Genomic DNA, 20,143 nt, shown 5'->3' on the forward strand with positions numbered 1-20,143 from the left:
GTGTGTGTGTGTGTGTGTGTGTGTGTGTGTGTGTGTGTGTGTGTGTGTGTGTGTGTGTGTGTGTGTGTGTGTGTGAGACATGTACATTGCCTAAACCCAGAAAGATCACCGTGACCTGGAATCTCCAGGTCTGTTTTTCCACTATTATGTAACCTCCCTGCTTCCCAGAAACCGCTGGCCTCTCCTCAGAGACACTACAGAGTGAGCACCATTGGCTGTCCTGCACACACACACACACACACACACACACACACACACACACACACACACACACACACACACACACACACACACACACACACACACACATGCAAATGCACAAGCAAAAACACACCGCTCCTCTTCCAACAAAGTTTGCAGCTTGGCAGAAAGACTAATCCCTTCCCTCCTCACACCAGGAGCCCAGACACAAACAGATACTCAGTTTGTGGTGTCTCAGTCAGTCAGTCAGGACAGAGAAAGACAGAGTCAGACTTTCATCTGGATAACTCAGAGGAGCTGCTCCAACTCTGAAGACTATTGTTTTGGGACATGTAATGCAGAGAACCTTTCATTGCAGGAGTTCAACTACAGTAAGCTGTCCTAGCATTGATTGACAGTGCTCTGTCTGGACTGTAAGACTCCGTCTAGAGGAGGTGTCTGCTGAAAAACTTAGTGAAGTGAAAGGGACATTCATCCTGTGAGCTCCATTTATGTGGATGTACTTTTTCTGTGATTGCAACTTCAGGAAGGTATTTTAAACATTTTGGTCTTTCTGACACTTTCTGTTGACTCTACCTACGACTCGAGGAGATCTTTGCCTGTCTCTGTTCAGGCATGATGGGTCAGGAGAGGAGTGAGGAGAAGAGTGAGGAGAGGAGTGAGTATGTGTCCCTGTCTCCGATGAGGGAGGCTGTCCCTGCCCCACCTGAGTATGAGAGGGTTTGTGTGTTTGGGACGGGGGACATGGGGCGCTCTCTGGGCCTGCGTCTGCTGCAGGCGGGGTACGGGGTGGTATTTGGCAGCCGACGGCCCCACAGCAGCAGCCTCCTACCCCATGGAGCACAGGTACAAATAAAGCAGATCTAGTTTTATGTGGTGATATGTTGTAAATGTATTTGAATATATTTGTTTATGTTTGAAGGAATATATGTGAATATACTGTATCTGTGTTTGTGTGTATCAAAATGTTGATGATGTATATGCAGGTCCTGGGCCATGCTGCAGCTGCCCAGTCAGCCCGTCTGATCTTCATCGCTGTCCAGAGAGAACACTACGACTTCCTGGTACCACTGGCCAATCAGCTAAAGGGAAAGGTAACATATATGTTTTATTACTTCTGCTAAATGTACAGTGGGGGAAAAAAGTATTTAGTCAGCCACCAATTGTGCAAGTTCTCCCACTTAAAAAGATGAGAGAGGCCTGTCATTTGAGAAAAATTCCCCCAGGTCTCTGTGCAGGTCAGTCAAGTTCTTCTACACCGATCTCAACAAACCATTTCTGCATGGACCTCGCTTTGTAAACGGGGCCATTGTCATGCTGAGACAGGAAAAGGCCATCCCCAAACTGTTGCCATAATGTTGGAAGCACAGAATCAACTAGAATGTCATTGTATGCTGTAGCGTTAAGATTTCCCTTCACTGTAACTAAGGTCCTTGCCCGAACCATGAAAAACATCCCCAGACCATTATTCCTCCTCAACCAAACTTTACAGTTGGCACTATACATTGGGGCAGGTAGCTTTCTCCTGGCATCCGCCAAACCCAGAGTCGTCCGTCGGACTGCCAGATGGTAAAGCGTGATTCAAAACTCCAGAGAACGCGTTTCCACTGCTCTAGAGTCCAATGGCGACTAATTTTACACCACTGCAGCTGACGCTTCACATTGCGCATGGTGATCTTAGGCTTGTGTGCGGCTGCTCTTCCATGGAAACCCATTTCATGAAGCTCCCGAAGAACAGTTATTGTGCTGACGTTGCTTCTAGAGGCAGTTTGGAAATCGGTAGTGAGTGTTGCAACCGAGGACAGATGATTTTTACGCACTACATGCTTCATCACTCAGTGGTCCCGTTCTGTGAACTTGTGTGGCCTACCACTTCGCGGCTGAGCCGTTGTTTCTCCTAGACTTTTCCACTTCACAATAACAACACTTACAGTTGACCGGGGCAGCTCTAGCTGGTCAGAAATGTGATGAACTGACTTCTTGGAAAGGTGACATCCTATGACAGTGCCATGTTGAAAGTCACTGAGCTCTTCAGTAAGGCCATTCTACTGCCAATGTTTGTCTATGGAGATTGCACGGCTGTGTGCTCGATTTTATACACATGTCAGCAACGGGTGTGGCTGAAATAGCCAAATCCCCTCATTTGAAGCGGTGTCCACATACCTTTGAATATAATGTTTATATACATATAACCATATACAGGCATTCAAAGAGTCTGTATATAGACATTCATACAGTGTCTTCAGAAAGTATTCACACCCATTTACCTTTTCCACATTTTGTTGTGTTAGAAAGTGGGATTATAATTGATTTGTCTTTTTTTTCAAGGATCTACACAAAATACAATGTAATGGCAAAGTGGAAAAAAGATTCTAACATTTGTAAAAAATAATAATGAAAAATAAAACACTAATATATCTTGATTAGAGAAGTATTCAACCCCCTGAGTCAATACATGTTAGAATCACTTTTAGCAACGATTGCAGCTGTGAGTATTTCTGGGTAAGTGTCTAAGAGCTTAACAAAGCTAGATTGTACAATATTTGCACATTATTCTTAAAACAATTATTCATGCTCTGGCAAGTTGGTTGTTGATCATTGCTAGACAACCATTTTTAAGTCTTGCCATAGATTTTCAAGCCGATTTAAGTGAAACTGTAACTAGGCCACTCAGGAACATTCATAGGATTCTTCCTATGCTTAGCTCTATTCCATTTATTTTTTATCATAAAAAAACTCCCTTGCCAATGACAAGCATACCCGTAGCATGATGCAGCCACCACCATGCTTGAAAATATGAAGAGTGGTACTCAGTGATATGTTGTGTTGGTTTTGCCCCAAACATAACGCTTTGTATTCAGGACACAAAGTTAATTTCTTAGTCACATTTTTTGCAGTTTTACTTTAGTGCCTTATTGCAAACAGGATGCATGTTTTGGAATATTTGTATTCTGTACAAGCTTCCTTCTTTTCACTCTGTCAATTAGGTTAGTATTGTGGAGTAACTACAATGTTCTTTTTTTTTCTTTCTTTTTTTTCACCTTTATTTAACCAGGTAAGCCAGTTGAGAAAAAGTTCTCATTTACAACTGCGACCTGGCCAAGATAAAGCAAAGCAGTGCGATAAAAACAACAACACAGAGTTACATATGGGGTAAAACAAAACATAAAGTCAAAAATACAACAGAAAATATATATACAGTGTGTGCAAATGTAGCAAGTTATGGAGGTAAGGCAATAAATAGGCTATAGTGCAAAATAATTACAATTAGTATTAACACTGGAATGATAGATGTGCAAGAGATGATGTGCAAATAGAGATACTGGGGTGCAAATGAGCAAAATAAATAACAATATATGGATGAGGTAGTTGGGTGGGCTAATTTCAGATGGGCTGTGTTCAGGTGCAGTGATCGGTAAGGTGCTCTGACAACTGATGCTTAAAGTTAGTGAGGGAGATAAGAGTCTCCAGCTTCAGAGATTTTTGCAATGTTGTTGATCTATCCTCAGTTTTCTCCTATCACAGCCATTAAACTCTGTAACTGTTTTAAAGTCCCCATTGGCCTAATGGTGAAATCCCTGAGCGGTTTCCTGCCTCTCCGGCCACTGAGTTAGGAAGGACGCCTGTATCTTTGTAGTGACTAGGTGTATTTATACACCATCCAAAGTATAATTAGTAACTTTACCATGCTCAAAGGGGTATTCAGTGTCTGCTTTTGGAATTGGAAACCTCCCTGGTCTTTCTGGTTGAATCTGTGTTTGAAATTCCCTGCTTTACTGAGGGACCTTACAGATAATTGTAAGTGAGTGGTACAGAGATGAGGTAGTCATTCAAAAATCATGTTAAATACTATTATTGCACAGAGAGTGAGTTCATGCAACTTATTATGTGACTTGTTAAGCACATTTTTACTCCTGAACTTGTTTAGGCTTGCCATAACAAAGGGGTTGAATACTTATTGACTCAAGACTTTTCAGATTTTCATTTTTTAACATTTCTGAAAATGTAATTCCGCTTTGACATTATAGGTATTGTGTGTAGGCAAGTGACACACAATCTCAATTTAATTCATGATAAGTGCAGGTTGTAACACAACAAAATGGGGACAAAGTCAAGGGGTGTGAATACTTTCTGAAGGCACTGTACATGTTGACTGTCAACATGTAGAGTTTACTTTCTCTCCTCTGTGTTAAATAAGAACAGCTTCATTCTGGAGCTAGAAACTTGTATTGTGCATCCTCTGTAAAGAGAAGCATACAGTATAAAAGCATGCACACACACACACACACCAGACCTGGTATTTATTTCATTTGAAAATACTGTAGGTAAATTAATATAGAGTTTTCAAAGGCAATACTTTTCTTTGATATTCAAATTCAGCTCTCAGAAAACCAAATAATATTTGAAGGTATTTTGAATACCTCTCAGAAAACCAAACAATATTTGAGTTATTTGAAAATAAACAAAAATATCTTTATTTGTTGTCTGCCAATTATAAATTACAACAGTTAGTTGAATTAGTCCAAATACCATCAGGTCAATAGTTATTGGCACCCTTGAGCAAAAAAATGCTCAAGGGTGCCAATAACAAAGACTGTAGAAAATAAAGAATTCAACTACTGAGCTATATTCTATGCAAAAAATGTTTTGGAAATTATACACTGCTCAAAAAAATAAAGGGAACACTAAAATAACACATCCTAGATCTGAATGAATGAAATAATCTTATTAAATACTTTTTTCTTTACATAGTTGAATTTGCTGACAACAAAATCACACAAAAATTATCAATGGACATCAAATTGATCAACCCATGGAGGTCTGGATTTGGAGTCACCCTCAAAATTAAAGTGGAAAACCACACTACAGGCTGATCCAACTTTGATGTCCTTAAAACAAGTCAAAATGAGGCTCAGTAGTGTGTGTGGCCTCCACGTGCCTGTATGACCTCCCTACAACGCCTGGGCATGCTCCTGATGAGGTGGCGGATGGTCTCCTGAGGGATCTCCTCCCAGACCTGGACTAAAGCATCTGCCAACTCCTGGACAGTCTGTGGTGCAACGTGGCGTTGGTGGATGGAGCGAGACATGATGTCCCAGATGTGCTCAATTGGATTCAGATCTGGGGAACGGGCGAGCCAGTCCATAGCATCAATGCCTTCCTCTTGCAGGAACTGCTGACACACTCCAGCCACATGAGGTCTAGCATTGTCTTGCATTAGGAGGAACCCAGGGCCAAACGCACCAGCATATGGTCTCACAAGGGGTCTGAGGATCTCATCTCGGTACCTAATGGCAGTCAGGCTACCTCTGGCGAGCACATGGAGGGCTGTGCGGCCCCCCAAAGAAATGCCATCCCACACCATGACTGACCCACTGCCAAACCGGTCATGCTGGAGGATGTTGCAGGCAGCAGAATGTTCTCCACGGCGTCTCCAGACTCTGTCACGTCTGTCACGTGCTCAGTGTGAACCTGCTTTCATCTGTGAAGAGGACAGGGCGCCAGTGGCGAATTTGCCAATCTTGGTGTTCTCTGGCAAATGCCAAACGTCCTGCACGGTGTTGGGCTGTAAGCACAACCCCCAACTGTGGACGTCGGGCCCTCATACCACCCTCATGGAGTCTGTTTCTGACCGTTTGAGCAGACACATGCACATTTGTGGCCTGCTGGAGGTCATTTTCCAGGGCTCTGGCAGTGCTCCTCCTGCTCCTCCTTGCACAAAGGCGGAGGTAGCAGTCAATCAATCAATCAATCAATTTTATTTTATATAGCCCTTCTTACATCAGCTAATATCTCGAAGTGCTGTACAGAAACCCAGCCTAAAACCCCAAACAGCTAGTAATGCAGGTGTAGAAGCACGGTGGCTAGGAAAAACTCCCTAGAAAGGCAAAACCTAGGAAGAAACCTAGAGAGGAACCAGGCTATGAGGGGTGGCCAGTCCTCTTCTGGCTGTGCCGGGTGGAGATTATAACAGAACCATGCCAAGATGTTCAAAAATGTTCATAAGTGACAAGCATGGTCAAATAATAATCAGGAATAAATCTCAGTTGGCTTTTCATAGCCGATCATTAGAGTTTAAAACAGCAGGTCTGGGACAGGTAGGGGTTCCATAACCGCAGGCAGAACAGTTTAAACTGGAATAGCAGCAAGGCCAGGCGGACTGGGGACAGCAAGGAGTCACCACGGCCGGTAGTCCCGACGTATGGTCCTAGGGCTCAGGTCTCTCAGTTGGCTTTTCATAGCCGATCATTTAGAGTTGAAAACAGCAGGTCTGGGACAGGTAGGGGTTTCGTGAGCCGCAGGCAGAACAGTTGAAACTGGAATAGCAGCAAGGCCAGGCGGACTGGGGACAGCAAGGTGTCATCATGCCCGGTAGTCCTGACGTATGGTCCTAGGGCTCAGGTTCTCAGAGAGAAAGAGAGAACGAGAGAATTAGAGAGAGCATACTTAAATTCACACAGGACACTGGATAAGACAGGAGAAGTACTCCAGGTATAACCAACTAACCCCAGCCCCCCGACACATAAACTACTGCAGCATAAATACTGGAGGCTGAGACAGGAGCGGTCCCGGAGACACTGTGGCCCCATCCGAAGAAACCCCGGACAGGGCCAAACAGGAAGGATATAACCCCACCCACTCCGCCAAAGCACAGCCCCGCACCACTAGAGGGATATCCCCAACCACCAACTTACAATCCTGAGACAAGGCCGAGTATAGCCCACAGAGGTCTCCACCACAGCACAAACCAAGGGGGGCGCCAACCCAGACAGGAAGATCACGTCAGTAACTCAACCCACTCAAGTGACGCACCCCTCCCAGGGACGGCATGAAAGAGCACCAGCAAGCCAGTGACTCAGCCCCTGCAACAGGGTTAGAGGCAGAGAACCCCAGTGGAGAGGGGAACCGGCCCGGCAGAGACAGCAAGGGCTGTTCGTTGCTCCAGCCTTTCCGTTCACCTTCACACTCCTGGGCCAGACTACACTCAATCATATGACCTACTGAAGAGATAAGTCTTCAGTAAAGACTTAAAGGTTGAGACCGAGTCTGCGTCTCTCACATGGGTCCTGCTGCTGGGTTGTTGCCCTCCTACGGCCTCCTCCACATCTCCTGATGTACTGGCCTGTCTCCTGGTAGCGCCTCCATGCTCTGGACACTACACTGACAGACACAGCAAACCTTCTTGCCACAGCTCGCATTGATGTGCCATCCTGGATGAGCTGCACTACCTGAGCCACTTGTGTGGGTTGTAGACTCCGTCTCATGCTACCACTAGAGTGAAAGCACCGCCAGCATTCAAAAGTGACCAAAACATCAGCCAGGAAGCATAGAAGCTGAGAAGTGGTCTGTGGTCACCACCTGTAAAACCAGTCCTTTATTGGGGGTGTCTTGCTAATTGCTTATAATTTCCACCTGTTGTCTATTCCATTTGCACAACAGCATGTGAAATGTATTGTTAATCAGTGTTGCTTCCTTAGTGGACAGTTTGATTTCACAGAAGTGTGATTGACTTGGAGTTACATTGTGTTGTTTAAGTGTTCCCTTTATTTTTTTGAGCAGTGTATTATTGTATACTAATACAATTGCTCAGAGAAAGTAATAAAAAAATCTTATTGGCACCCCTGTTTTCAATACTCTAGCACCTTCCCCTTGTGAGGATAATGACACTGAGCCTTTTTCTAAAGTGTTTTATGAGTTGAAGAACACATTTGGAGCGTTTTTTTTTTTCTGGCCAATTAACATTTTCTTTGTGGATTTTTATTAGTGTTTGGGGTTATTGCTTTGCTGGAAGATCCATTTGCTGGCAAGTTACGGCAACCTGGCAGAGGCAACCAGGTTTTTCGCTAAAATATCAAGGTACTGGGTAAAGTATATTATGCCGTTGACCTTAACAAGGGCCCCAGGACGAGTGGAAGCAAAATAGCCCCATACCATCAAAGATCCACCGCCGTATTTAACAGTAGGTATGGGGTGGCAGGTAGCCTAGTGGTTAAGAGCGTTAGGCTAGTAACAGAACGGTCGCTGGTTCTATTCCCCTAGGTGAAAAATCTGTTGATGTGCCATTGAGCAAGGCACTTAACCCCAATTGCTCCTGTAAGTCGCTCTGGATAAGAGCGTCTGCTAAATGACTAAAATGTAATTATAAACTAGGTGCTTCGAGCCCTGATTGGCTGACCGCCGTGGTATATCAGACTGTATACCACGGGTATGACAAAACATGTATTTTTACTACTCTAGTTACGTTGGTAACCAGTTTATAATAGCAATAAGGCACCTCAGGGGTTTGTGATATATGGCCAATATACCATGGCTAAGGGCTGTATCAGGCACTCCGCGTTGCATCGTGCTTAAGAACAGCCCTTTCCGTGGTATATTGGCCATATACCACACCTCCTCGGGCCTTATTGCTTAAATGTAAGTACTTTTCTGCATATGCTTCTGTTTTTCAACGCCAAATCCACCACTTGTGTGCTTGGCCAAAAAGCTCTATTTTTATGTCATCTGACAAAAGCACCTGTTCCAATCCAAGTGCCAATGCCATTTAGCAAACTCCAGGCATTTACATTTTTCTAGCATTTTAGTAAAAGGCTCAGTGTCGTTATCCTCGCAAAGTGAGAAATTGAAAGGTATTGAAAACAGGGGTGTCAATAATTTTAACCCCTACCTTTTTGAGATTTTTTTTATTACTTGATTTCTCTCAGCATTTATATTAGTACAAAATAATATAATTTTCCACATTTTGGGAGCATACAATATAGCTCAGTATTTGAATTACTTATTTTATACAGGCATTTTTGTCATCTTTATCAAGGGTGTCAATAATTTCAGACCCCACTGTATGTGCATACATATATGTCAGGTGTATTTCTGCGGGGAAAGTGTGGAGGCCAAGCAGGTGGTGATGGCGGTAGCCACCAAGCTGGGTTTCATTGCCCTGGACAGGGGCTCTCTCTCAGCAGCCCGGGAGCTGGAGGACTTCCCCTTGCAGCTGTTCCCCCAGTGGAGGCTCCCACTGCGCATCGCCATCGGCCTCAGTGCTGCCTTCTTCTTCTACCTGCTGATCTGAGACATCATCTACTCATACGTCACCCAGGGCAAAGACATCTCCTTCAGAATCATGGTCTCACTGGCAAACAAGGTACTGGCCCACAGGCCCTCTGAGTGTTTGTGTTCTGTTTGTTTCTGTGTGTGTTACCAGCTGTTCAAGGTGTGTGTGTATGTTCTCTCCAGGTGTGTCCCATCGTGTCTCTGATCATGCTGTTTCTCTGTTACCTGCCTAGTGTCCTGGCTTCCTTCCTGCAGCTCTACAGAGGCACCAAGTACAGGTCAGACCTGTGTGTGTATGTGAGTGTGTTTGCATACATGTATGTTCATACAATGTTATGTATGTATTTATGTTGATTATAAGTGTTTATGTATGTTTAACATCAGGCGCTTCCCTGATTGGCTGGACCGCTGGATGCTGTGCAGGAAACAGCTGGGTCTACTGTCGCTGGGGTTCGCCTTTCTGCATGTGCTCTACACTGATCTTACCCATACGGTCAGTGGAGCACATACACAAATGCACACGCATGAATGCACGCACGCACGCACACACACACACACACACACACACACACACACACACACACACACACACACACACACACACACACACACACACTGTGACGTGTATCTTCCTTTAGTTTTTAGTAAAGAAACTATTGATTTTGTTCTCAGGTACTATCTGATGTTCTGGGTCACTGAAAACACTGTCTCTCTGGTAAGAACACCTACCTAGCTTTAAGGCCAAATTAAACACTTTCAAAACAGTGAACATTGAATAGACAAAAGGGTGTACAGATGTAGGATCTTAATTTGGTCATTGTTGTCGCTAAGAATTGTCCTGCGTTGCAGGATTTACCTAAATTTACACTAATACATGGTTATATTAAAGAGATTCTCCTGAACTGTTGTATACTTTTTAGACAGTAGTTCTGAAAGTAGCACTCACGAGCCAAAAGTGGTCCCCAAAAACGCGTACTACGTCACATATGTGCAGATATGTGCACCACGTCATTGGGTTCTCTCTCTCGCTCTGCTGTGGCCACTGAGCCATTGGGCCCGCCCTGCAACCTCATTGGATAATGCTGGGCAGGCCTCTTGCTAGCTGTCACTCAAATGTGAAGGGCTGAAGCTCTTTGGCTAGAACTTGAATTGCTAGGGGGCTGGCCCATATTGGGGAAATGTAGGGAAAATGGTGTGGCACAGCTTCAAGAAAACAGTCACTTTCAAACGAAGTATTCTGTGGCTAATTGAGCTAAGAAGTAATTCTACTCGTAGATTATGAATGTATGAACTACACATTGAGACATCCAGCCCAAAGTAACGGAGCATGTCTTAACAGTATTGCACTTTTCATGTAGCCTCATTTTGGCCAGCTAATAGCCTAACCACCAATCAAGTAACATTACATCGGCGGAAAAGTGTGAATGGACTAAACGTTCAAATCCTGTTGCTGCAGGATTATTTTGCTGTGACACAATACTGGTCATATTAAGATCATACATCTGTACATTGGACACACACCTACAGTATATAGCAGGATTCAGGCACTGGTTTTGATTATAAACACTGGATTATGCCTCTCCCTTGCTCTCACGCTCTCTCTCTCTCTCTCTCTCCTCTCTCTCTCTCTCTCTCTCTCAGATCAGAGAGAACAGGACCACTGAGTTTGATACCACAACGGCCTGGCGTGGCGACTCCTACTTGTCCCTGGGAATTCTGGGATTTGGCCTGTACGTCCTGTTAGGAATCACATCTCTTCCCTCCGTCAGTAACGCTCTCAGCTGGAAGGAGTTCAGCTTCGTACAGGTGGGATCACAAGGACCGGTCACACTGATGCTTAGACCAGACACACTTGCTAGGCACACATATTCTGCCCATTTTAACTAGTGATGGGGGAATAATTGATACAGTTACATATCGCAATATTATTTTGGAAACATCACAGTAGAGTTGAAAAATATATGTCAAATAGAAATCCAATATGGATGGTGTTAAGAGTCCAGGAATGGCTAAAGGATTGCAATATTTACCTGGAGCTAACCTTGCAGATTGCATTACTGGGTGATCTGAAAAGTCATAGTCAATCGATCAATAATATAATAATACTTTTAGCAAAAATGTTTATTTTTAATTCACAATCTGTAGAAGCAATGAGAATAGAAAGTGTGATGTCACGAGAGGCTGTGTCCTGGAGGGACGTTACATCCCCCTGAGGTGGCTGCAAACCCAGACAGCTATGGCTCCATCTGCTGGTATGGTCGGGAACTCCACCCCTCTATGGCCAATCTTCCCACGCAGCTGAAACAAATGAGGAGCTGATTAGCTGAAGGTTTGGGAAGGGAAGAGACACAGTCTCCAACCTGGGCTCTCTGGAGGACAAGAGTGCTGCACGTCCACTTCCATGAGGAATATAAGGATTTGGAGATACTTACCTTTGGGAAATACTCACCTTTGGATATATGCACCTGTGGAAATACGTGTGGGACATTTGGAAGGACGTTTTGCTGGGTTGGCCACTAGCTGCAACGTGGAATACAGTAAGACTGGGGAAAAGTTATTTGAGCGAGGGAGAGTTATGATTTTGGATGTGGAAGAGACATCCCTGAACTGTTAACCCTTAAAGAGCCACCAGAGAACAGAATTGTGTTATACTTTCGTTAGTTTCCCAAGACCTTTAATAAAATCCTTGTTTTGGTTGAACCTGGTCTCCTTGCACTACTTGAGCAATCCCGCTGAAAGCTGTGTAGCCTCTCGTGACGTCACAGATGGTGGAGAATACGGGCACGCTCAAGCGTTAATAGTGCATGTCAGAGGAGGATACCGAAGGTTTGATCACCCAGTTTTCCAAGTTGGCCGTAGGCTCCCCGCCGACTGAAATGGAGGACATATTGAAAGCCCTTGTTGCTGGCCAGCAAGCCCAGATGCAAGCAAACGTGGCTCTCTTGGAGGAGCAAAAGAAAGCCAACCTTATGAAGACAGAAGAGTTAGATATCCTCCAGGCTAAACTCCAACAGAGCTCCTTCCCTAAGCAACAGGAGGAGCTGGAGAGGCTGCGCAGGACCATCGAGGAGTGTGAGGAGACCCTGCGCAGTAGTAAGGAGGTCCAGAAGAAGGCAGAGGAGAAGTACAAGGTGTTGGAGAACAAGATGAAGAATGCGGAGGCAGAGAGAGAGAAGGAACTGAAAGCTGCTCAACAGAAGCTAAACTCTGCTAAAACCAAGGCTGATGCGTTCAGTAAGAAACTCAAGGAGAGACAACAGGAGGCTGAGTCCCTGGTCCTAGAGTTGGAGGAGTTGAAGAGAGAGCAGTCTGGCAAGCACCACGGCAATGCGGACGCCCTCTCCCGGCGTGATGCCTTCTTCGCTGCCTTTACCCCGACGAGGACGTCGGTCCCGAGGAGGGGGATGTGTGATGTCACGAGAGGCTGTGTCCTGGAGGGACGTTACATCCCCCTGAGGTGGCTGCAAACCCAGACAGCTATGGCTCCATCTGCTGGTATGGTCGGGAACTCCACCCCTCTATGGCCAATCTTCCCACGCAGCTGAAACAAATGAGGAGCTGATGAGCTGAAGGTTTGGGAAGGGAAGAGACACAGTCTCCAACCTGGGCTCTCTGGAGGACAAGAGTGCTGCACGTCCACTTCCATGAGGAATATAAGGATTTGGAGATACTTACCTTTGGGAAATACTCACCTTTGGATATATGCACCTGTGGAAATACGTGTGGGACATTTGGAAGGACGTTTTGCTGGGTTGGCCACTAGCTGCAACGTGGAATACAGTAAGACTGGGGAAAAGTTATTTGAGCGAGGGAGAGTTATGATTTTGGATGTGGAAGAGACATCCCTGAACTGTTAACCCTTAAAGAGCCACCAGAGAACAGAATTGTGTTATACTTTCGTTAGTTTCCCAAGACCTTTAATAAAATCCTTGTTTTGGTTGAACCTGGTCTCCTTGCACTACTTGAGCAATCCCGCTGAAAGCTGTGTAGCCTCTCGTGACGTCACAAAAGGTTCAGAACTTTTGTAAAACATCACAGTACGGTTGAAATATACAGTGGGGAAAAAAAGTATTTAGTCAGCCACCAATTGTGCAAGTTCTCCCACTTAAAAAGATGAGAGAGGCCTGTAATTTTCATCATAGGTACACGTCAACTATGACAGACAAATTGAGAAAAGAAAATCCAGAAAATCACATTGTAGGATTTTTAATGAATTTATTTGCAAATTATGGTGGAAAATAAGTATTTGGTCACCTACAAACAAGCAAGATTTCTGGCTCTCACAGACCTGTAACTTCTTCTTTAAGAGGCTCCTCTGTCCTCCACTCGTTACCTGTATTAATGGCACCTGTTTGAACTTGTTATCAGTATAAAAGACACCTGTCCACAACCTCAAACAGTCACACTCCAAACTCCACTATGGCCAAGACCAAAGAGCTGTCAAAGGACACCAGAAACAAAATTGTAGACCTGCACCAGGCTGGGAAGACTGAATCTGCAATAGGTAAGCAGCTTGGTTTGAAGAAATCAACTGTGGGAGCAATTATTAGGAAATGGAAGACATACAAGACCACTGATAATCTCCCTCGATCTGGGGCTCCACGCAAGATCTCACCCCGTGGGGTCAAAATGATCACAAGAACGGTAAGCAAAAATCCCACAACCACACGGGGGGACCTAGTGAATGACCTGCAGAGAGCTGGGACCAAAGTAACAAAGCCTACCATCAGTAACACACTACGCCGCCAGGGACTCAAATCCTGCAGTGCCAGACGTGTCCCCCTGCTTAAGCCAGTACATGTCCAGGCCCATCTGAAGTTTGCTAGAGTGCATTTGGATGATCCAGAAGAGGATTGGGAGAATGTCATATGGTCAGATGAAACCAAAATATAACTTTTTGGTAAAAACTCAACTCGTCGTGTTTGGAGGACTAAGAATGATGAGTTGCATCCAAAGAACACCATACCTACTGTGAAGCATGGGGGTGGAAACATCATGCTTTGGGGCTGTTTTTCTGCAAAGGGACCAGGACGACTGATCCGTGTAAAGGAAAGAATGAATGGGGCCATGTATCGTGAGATTTTGAGTGAAAACCTCCTTCCATCAGCAAGGGCATTAAAGATGAAACGTGGCTGGGTCTTTCAGCATGACAATGATCCCAAACACACCGCCCGGGCAACGAAGGAGTGGCTTCGTAAGAAGCATTTCAAGGTCCTGGAGTGGCCTAGCCAGTCTCCAGATCTCAACCCCATAGAAAATCTTTGGAGGGAGTTGAAAATCTGTGTTGCCCAGCGACAGCCCCAAAACATCACTGCTCTAGAGGAGATCTGCATGGAGGAATGGGCCAAAATACCAGCAACAGTGTGTGAAAACCTTGTGAAGACTTACAGAAAACGTTTGACCTGTGTCATTGCCAACAAAGGGTATATAACAAAGTATTGATAAACTTTTGTTATGGACCAAATACTTATTTTCCACCATAATTTGCAAATAAATTCATAAAAAATCCTACAATGTGATTTTCTGGAATTTTTTTCCTAATTTTGTCTGTCATAGTTGACGTGTACCTATGATAAAAATTACAGGCCTCTCTCATCTTTTTAAGTGGGAGAACTTGCACAATTGGTGGCTGACTAAATACTTTTTTTCCCCACTGTAGATATATATATATATCACACACATATATATATATTTGCGAGAGAAAAAAAACATGGGGGATTGGAAGTGATGCAGACAATTACATTGATGGAAGTTACAATCTATCTGCAATATTAAAGCTGATCTACCCCCCCAAAAAAAAAATATATATATATATATATATTTTGCACGATATTATGTTGATACTTTGACTCCAAGTATTGATTTGTAAATTATTATTATTTAAATGTTTTGCTATGTAGCGTTAGCTAGCGCTAGTTGGCTGTACCGCTGGTATTTTTCATCCTACAGCTTGTTCTCCATCTTCTTATTAAATAGTGAGCCAATGTTTTCAGCACTTATTTCCATGACTGATAAAAAAAAAAACGATTTGTCTCATGCTCTCTCTTGTCTATATGCAGCAGACATATAGTGAACAATATGTTGGGAACATGAAATCGCAATAACATCGAAGTATCGACTCACAGTACATATAGAATCGTGAGAATTGCAATACATACCATATCGCACCTAAGTGTCGTGATAATATCGTATCGTGAGGTCCCTGGCCATTCCCAGCCCTAATTTGTACACTTATCTCCTTCAGTGTTTCCCCTACTGACGTATTCATGCGGGTTGCAGAGCCAACATCCAGGACAGAATGCAATAATACTCCAGGAAAGTAATCTGATTTTCAGCAGACAAGCCAGAGGTTATGCGCTGGGGATATGAAGCTGTATTCCCATCACTACAGGGAGCACACACACTCATTCATAAATGTAACTGGGTCAGGAGAAACTCCGGCTCATTCTCAAATTCATTCATTCCCCTCAAATTGGTGCAGTGTTTTAAATGTTACGTTATTCATCAGATATAATTTAGGAGGAATATATTAAAACAGGCCAGGAGAATTCACCTAGAGATCCTGTTAGTGTGTGTGTGTGTATGTGCAGGGGCGTCATCCGCCCCAATAATTTGAGGGGGCACAAAGTACAGTATGTGAGGATGGCTTGGTGATGGTCCGGACGGGGCCCTGAAGTTAGAGAATTTGGCATTTTTCAGAGAGATTTTTCCTGTAATCTAGAACCATAATCAATATACTTAATTCTATGTAAAAAAAAAAGTTTTTAAATCATGTTTATTTCTCTGTGTATCTAAGCATACCTCTTGAGCTGTCTGTATCCTCCAGACTGGTGGTTATTGTTTTTAAAGAAACAACATATATTTCTCTGCATCTCTGCTCAAATCTGGATAAAACCTTGCCAGCAGGTGTGCCAGCTAAGATAGTTAGACAAGCTAGCTACACTAACTTGATTGATAGCCTGAAATTGCTTCTTGGTGGCTAGTTGTGAGATTGGGCACCTATCTGGGCTAGCTAAAGCCAACTTCATAAAGGGGTGGGGGAGGGGACATTTTCCAAAATAAAAAAATGAGAAATTAGCTAGTTTGATGGGCAATTCATTTAAATAACAATAGAGAAAATAGACAAAAATTGAAACAAAGAAGTTTCATTTCTCATAGGAGGGCAAAAGGGCAGACCTCTATCTGTGCACGAGACTGGCGCGTGTGTGTGGTTCATGTGTTATTTTCTCCCCCACCAGTCCAAGCTGGGTCACCTGACTCTGCTGTTGTGTACGGCTCACACCTACCTGTATGGCTGGAACAGGTTCCTGCGTTCCTCCACCTACAAGTGGTACACCCCACCGGGCTACATGCTGTGTCTGGTGCTTCCCTCTGTGGTGCTGCTGCTCAAGCTGCTGCTCATCACCCCCTGTGTGGACCGAACCATCACCCGCATACGCCAGGGCTGGGAGAGGGGGGCAGACTGGAGGAACCCTAAAGACAGCCAACCACTGATCCCTTAGAGGACACAAATACACACACAGACACACACACAGAGACACACACACAGACACAAAATAACACCCTCAGTGTGATGACAGCTTTGTCATCGAGGCATGAACTCTTGTTTCTTTGTTCTGGCTATTATACCCTCAGATGTTGGCTACCATTCAATCATCGGTTGCCATGTTTCTGGGATCAAAAACCAACAATAACATTTAATTGATTTGCAGTTGTATTTCTTATTGTACACTGTAAACATTGTTGCATTTTAATACATATATTTTCAACCATATGTAAACCAGACACTAGTTCTCTCTCTTAATTAAAGAAAATGGTGAAAGCTCTATCTCTCTACTGGACCATACTGTTTAAATGTACCTTCTAATTTGTTTATGCTCAAAAAGGTTTGTTTACACATTTTAAGTGTTCTGTCGATTAGTTTTATTCATTTTCTGTTGTTTTAGCCTAATCTCCCTTTCTTTCATTATGTACTTGGTATAATGCTCTTTTTATGAATGTGTTTTGTGAGTGCTTGTAAAGTACTTAGGGCTGCAATTTTATTAATGTTATATCAAAACTTGTGACTGCCATTGTTCACCTGGATCAAATAAATGTTTATATTTTTATATTCTGCAATACATATCTACAGTGTTAAGGAAAACCCTGATGTGAAATTCCCGGTTTAGGAATAATTCCTTGACGAAATCTAAAAATGGTAAGATCTATTCAAGTTCAAGTTGTCTATTATACTGATGTTTCCTCTTGTGTCAGTATTTCTATGAGGAAGAGAACTGGTGAATAATAATACAGTTGAAGTCAGAAGATTACATACACTTAGGTTGGAGTCATTAAAACTCGTTTTTCAACCACTCCACAAATTTCTTGTTAACAAACTATAGTTTTGGCAAGTCGGTTAGGACATCTACTTTGTGCATGACACAAGTAATTTTTCCAACAATTGTTTACAGACAGATTGTTTCACCTATAATTCACTGTATCACAATTCCAGTGCGTCAGAAGTCTACATACACTAAGTTGACTGTGCCTTTAAACAGCTTGGAAAATTCCAGAAAATGATGTCATGGCTTTAGAAGCTTCTGATAGACATTATTTGAGTCAATTGGAGGTGTACCTGTGGGATGTATTTCAAGGCCTACCTTCAAACTCAGTGCCTCTTTGCTTGACATCATGGGAAAATCAAAAGAAACGCGTTCTGTCTTGCAAGCCGAAGAACACCATCCCAACCATGAAGCACGGGGGTGGCAGCATCATGCTGTGGGGGTGCTTTGCTGCAGGAGGGACTGGTGCACTTCACAAAATAGATGGCATCATGAGGAAGGAAAATTATGTGGATATATTGAAGCAACATTTTAAGACATCAGTCAGGAAGTTAAAGCTTGGTCGCAAATGGGTCTTCCAAATGGACAATGACCCCAAGCATACTTCCAAAGTTGTGGCAAAATGGATTAAGGACAACAAAGTCAAGGTATTGGAGTGGCCATCACAAAGCCCTGACCTCAATCCTATAGAAAATGTGTGGGCAGAACTGAAAAAGCATGTGCGAGCAAGGAGGCCTACAAACCTGACTCAGTTACACCAGCTCTGTCATGAGGAATGGGCTAAAATTCACCCAACTTATTGTGGGAAGCTTGTGGAAGGCTATGCTACCAAATACTAATGAGTGTATGTAAACTTCTAACCCACTGGGAATGTGATGAAATAAATAAAAGCTGAAATAAATCATTCTCTCTACTATTATTCTGACATTTCACATTCTTAAAATAAAGTGGTGATCCTAACTGACCTAAGTCAGGGAATTTCTACAAGGTTTAAATGTCAGGAATTGTGAAAAACTGAGTTTAAATGTAGTTGGCTAAGGTGTATGTACACTTCCGACTTCAACTGTACCTGTTTAGGTCAATAATGCCTGTCATGTTTGTATAATATACCTGTTTCCTTTTTGTGTCATAACTGCTGATGATAGAAATGAATGAGGAAACATGTAGAAGATAAATATTCAGCTCTCTCCCTCACATACACCAAGAAGGCACTCTGACAACCCACAAGGTAAGATCATGTATTTTTACAAATTGATGTTAAACCTGCTGCAATGCTAGTAACAGCACCTTGAATCTAACTAAAATGGTCTGCTTATTAGCATACACGGAAAATGTTTTTCATCACAGCTATGCTAAATGGTATATTACTATTCTGCTCAGTAGCATACAGGGCAGATGTTTTTCATCACAGCTATGCTAAATGGTATATTACCGTTCTGCTCAGTGGCATACAGGGCAGATGTTTTTCATATGCATTAAAAAAAGTTAATTGATTAACACAAAATACTATTTTTTTATTCTTACCAGATGGAGAAATTCCTACTAGTACTTGTGGTGATTATAACATGCTGTGCTGTACCTCAAGGTAAGATAGTCACTGTGATAACTGCAATGAAATATGACAGTAAATAGTAGATAGTAAAACGTATTATGTTTTGACATGTTTAGCGGTTTTGTGTTTGCTCACTACAATTAAAACATTTCTAGAGTGCACAATTTGCACGTGTTTATTTTTCCAAGTCAAATGAAATGTAAGCTGAAAAATGCAGATAGTGTTTTCTGCTTGAAAATAAAGCGTCCAACATTGAAAAGAACAAGAAAGCATTCCATTACAGAACACAACATGTTGTTGTTTCCTGTTTCAGGATTCGTTCAGCGGGCGTTTCGACCAGCAGCAGTCATTTGTTGGCCTGCTGACAGACGTCCACATGTGGGACTACATGCTGTCTCCCTGTGAGATCCAGAGGTGCACCAACCAGATTAACTTCACCCCGGCGACATTGTCACGCCCTGGCTCTGGGGACACTGTTATGTTGAGCCAGGGTGTGTAGATCAATGTGTTTTGTTTCTATGGGTGCTATTTCTATGTTGGCCAGAGTGGCTCCCAATCAGAGGCAACGAGTGTCAGGTGTTGCTGGTTGTCTCTGATTGGGAGCCATATTTAAACAGTCTGTTTTTCATTCGTGTTTGTGGGATTTTGTTTCTAGTCGGTTGTGTTAGACCGTGAACTGTCACGTTATCGTTTTGTTGTTTTTTGATCGTGTCTCTAATAAAGAGTATGTTTGCCTGCAACGCTGCGCCTTGGTCCTCATCTGTTCCTGACGATCGTGACAGAAAATCCCACCAAAACTGGACCAAGCAGCGAGTCGAGGAGCCATCGCCAGGGAAATCCCTAGCAGATCTCCGTGGCAGCCTCGACTGGGTCAAGCCGAGTGAAGAGCAGAGAGAGTGGACTTGGGAACAGTGGAGGAAGAGCTTCGACTGGGTCAAGCCAATTGAGGAGCTGAATAGCGGGAGTTGGAAGCAGAAGAGCGAGAGTTGGGCGAGAACTATAGAGGCCTGGCCCACGGGGA

The 20,143-nt window shown here is 43.4% G+C and overlaps 1 long non-coding RNA gene and 1 pseudogene across 1 annotated transcript; both read left to right on the forward strand.

Moving 5' to 3' along the window:
- The first annotated feature begins 363 nt into the window (after window positions 1-363).
- On the forward strand, window positions 364-17,357 carry LOC121586251 (annotated as a pseudogene).
- Window positions 17,358-18,629: 1,272 nt separating this feature from the next.
- LOC121585518 lies at window positions 18,630-19,625 on the forward strand. Its single transcript, XR_006003853.1, has 3 exons — window positions 18,630-18,798; window positions 19,098-19,155; window positions 19,436-19,625. It is a non-coding gene; the product is annotated as an uncharacterized LOC121585518 (long non-coding RNA).
- The last annotated feature ends 518 nt before the right edge of the window (window positions 19,626-20,143 follow it).

This window comes from Coregonus clupeaformis, chromosome 17 (assembly GCF_020615455.1).
Source record: "Coregonus clupeaformis isolate EN_2021a chromosome 17, ASM2061545v1, whole genome shotgun sequence".
Taxonomy (NCBI): Eukaryota; Metazoa; Chordata; class Actinopteri; order Salmoniformes; family Salmonidae; genus Coregonus; species Coregonus clupeaformis.